The sequence below is a fragment of the Pipistrellus hanaki genome (assembly GCF_964339955.1).
Source record: "Pipistrellus hanaki genome assembly, chromosome: 4".
Classification (NCBI taxonomy): Eukaryota; Metazoa; Chordata; class Mammalia; order Chiroptera; family Vespertilionidae; genus Pipistrellus; species Pipistrellus hanaki.
The window spans coordinates 99,714,342-99,717,469 of record NC_140506.1 but is presented as its reverse complement, the minus strand read 5'-3'; positions in this window follow the sequence as shown (position 1 = coordinate 99,717,469).

Here is a 3,128-nt window from a genome sequence, read left to right as displayed (position 1 = left end):
GATGAACGTGAGAACAGACTCTGCCGCTAGATCCGCCCTGTGCTCCCATTTCCCCTCAGCATCCAAGTGAAGCAGTCCCCGGGCTGGGCCTGAGAGACCCTGGGCAGGATCAGAACGAAATCAGGAGGCGAGCTGGACCCAGGCTGACCTCTGGCCTCTGCCTCTGGCCTTGCTCTTGGAACTTCGGCCCCTTCCTCAGCGCCTCCCGTGGCTCCAGGGCCTGGCACACCTCCTTGGCTCAGAGTTCTCCCCTCCCTTCTATCTGTCTGTCTGCCTGTCTGTCTGTCTGTCTGTCTGTTGCCTGGTCAGCCTTACTCTTCCTCCGCTCTTGCTCAGCATCTTGTTCAGAAAAGCCACCCGTGCCCCGCGCTCCCGGCTCACCCCGGGCTGCACGTCCCTCTCATCCACAGAAGCAGCACCTTCGTGGGTCCCCGTTGTCCCAGGCCTTCTAGAAAGCGCTGTCTGTCTCCCGACTGGATGTCCTCTCCGTGAGGTCTGGGACCACGTCTTCATCACCTGCCCCCGGTGCCTGGCACCGCCTCAGAGACCAAAAGCTGCAGCAGGGAGCTCCCTGCTCTGCCCACAGGTGCCCAGACGCTCCTCGCTGCCAGCACCGCCCCGCACCTGGTCCAGACGTGCTTCCACTCAGTGGCACCCCCTCTCCTGGCCTAGGACTCCCACTTGGCCTGTGTGAGCCCACAGCCTGGCGCCCCAGGAACTGCCCTGCCCTACACAAGCCCTGAACCAGCTGGTGATGAACAGGCGGGCAGCCCCCAGCTCTGTCTGCGGGCGCCACGGTGAGCAGTGGCCTGTGCTGCCCGCAGCGCCCCTGGGCCTGAGCCACGCTGACCTCCAGGGACGCACAGGAGGATGCCACACTGTTGTCAGCCCCTTTCTGCCCCCCCACTGCCCCCCACCAGTGACCCAGGGGGACGCCCCCACCCTGGTGAGAGGAGGCGGGTCCTGGGCGAGAGGAGGCGGGCCCTGGGTGAGAGGAGATGGCCCTGGGTGAGAGGAGAGGGGTCCTGGGTGAGAGAAGATGGCCCTGGGTGAGAGGTGATGGTCCTGGGTGAGAGGAGAGGGGTCCTGGGTGAGAGGTGATGGTCCTGGGTGAGAGGAGAGGGGTCCTGGGTGAGAGGAGATGGCCCTGGGTGAGAGGAGAGGGGTCCTGGGTGAGAGGAGATGGCCCTGGGTGAGAGGAGATGGTCCTGGGTGAGAGGAGATGGCCCTGGGTGAGAGGAGATGGCCCATGGGTGAGAGGAGATGGTCCTGGGTGAGAGGAGATGGTCCTGGGTGAGAGGAGAGGGGTCCTGGGTGAGAGGAGATGGCCTGGGTGAGAGGAGATGGCCCTGGGTGAGAGGAGATGGCCCTGGGTGAGAGGAGAGGGGTCCTGGGTGAGAGGAGATGGTCCTGGGTGAGAGGAGATGGCCTGGGTGAGAGGAGATGGTCCTGGGTGAGAGGAGGCGGGTCCTGGGTGAGAGGAGGCGGGTCCTGGGCGAGAGGAGGCGGGCCCTGGGTGAGAGGAGATGGCCCTGGGTGAGAGGAGAGGGGTCCTGGGTGAGAGGAGATGGCCCTGGGTGAGAGGAGAGGGGTCCTGGGTGAGAGGAGATGGCCCTGGGTGAGAGGAGATGGTCCTGGGTGAGAGGAGATGGCCTGGGTGAGAGGAGATGGCCCATGGGTGAGAGGAGATGGTCCTGGGTGAGAGGAGATGGCCCATGGGTGAGAGGAGATGGTCCTGGGTGAGAGGAGATGGTCCTGGGTGAGAGGAGATGGTCCTGGGTGAGAGGAGATGGCCCTGGGTGAGAGGAGATGGCCCATGGGTGAGAGGAGATGGTCCTGGGTGAGAGGAGATGGTCCTGGGTGAGAGGAGATGGTCCTGGGTGAGAGGAGATGGTCCTGGGTGAGAGGAGATGGCCCTGGGTGAGAGGAGATGGCCCTGGGTGAGAGGAGATGGCCCATGGGTGAGAGGAGATGGTCCTGGGTGAGAGGAGATGGCCTGGGTGAGAGGAGGCGGGTGCTGGGTGAGAGGAGGCGGGCCCTGGGTGAGAGGAGATGGCCTGGGTGAGAGGAGGCGGATGCTGGGTGAGAGGAGGCGGGCCCTGGGTGAGAGGAGATGGTCCTGGGTGAGAGGAGAGGGGTCCTGGGTGAGAGGAGATGGCCCTGGATGAGAGGAGATGGCCTGGGTGAGAGGAGATGGCCGTGGGTGAGAGGAGGCGGGCCCTGGGTGAGAGGAGATGGTCCTGGGTGAGAGGAGATGGCCGTGGGTGAGAGGAGGCGGGCCCTGGGTGAGAGGAGATGGTCCTGGGTGAGAGGAGATGGCCTGGGTGAGAGGAGAGGGGTCCTGGGTGAGAGGAGCGGGGTCCTGGGTGAGAGGAGATGGCCTGGGTGAGAGGGGCCCTGGTGAGATGAGACAGGTCCTGCCAGGAACCAGCTGCAGGAGAATTGTGTCTATAGGCGAGAGCACTGACCCTCCCCTGAGATTGCCCCAAAGCCAGTGCCACCAGAAAGGGGTCAGGAGGCTGTGCTCCTGGACATGAGGCCTAGTGACCAGAGGTTGGTGGTGACCGGGTAGTGTCCCCTCCTCTCCGGGATTCCGCCGAGGCCAGGCCGGCAGGCGGCTTTGGAGGGAGCCCTCGGGCCCGGGCGCTTGGGCTGAGCGCAGGCTCTCTGGGCGGCAGGATGCTTCCCTCCGGGACCAGAGCCCGCGGTGGGAAGGCTTAGCAGAGGAGCCTGCTGTGGAGGAGGAGCGGGCTGAGGAAGCCGGGACCTGCACGGGGCTGGCAGGAGGCTGTCTGAGGGGCGCTGGAACCCAAGGCTTCGTCAGGAGGAACAGCGTGCAGAGCGCCGCCGGGGAGGTCCTGGGGACCTTGTGTGGCAGGAGGCACCTTGCAGATGTGACTAAATTCAAGACGGTGAGGTGGGGTAGGTGCTGTCTGCCCGGCTGGGCCACGCTAACCACCAGGTCCTGCAGGGAGAGGGGAGGCGGGAGCCTGGACCGTGAGCAAGGAACGCAGTGGCCTCTGCGCCTGGAGAAGGCAGCGAGCAGTCCCCCAGGGGACCATTTCATTTTTTTTTTTTCATCCTCACTGAGGCTATGTTTATTAGAGAGAGGGAGAGAGAGAGAGAGA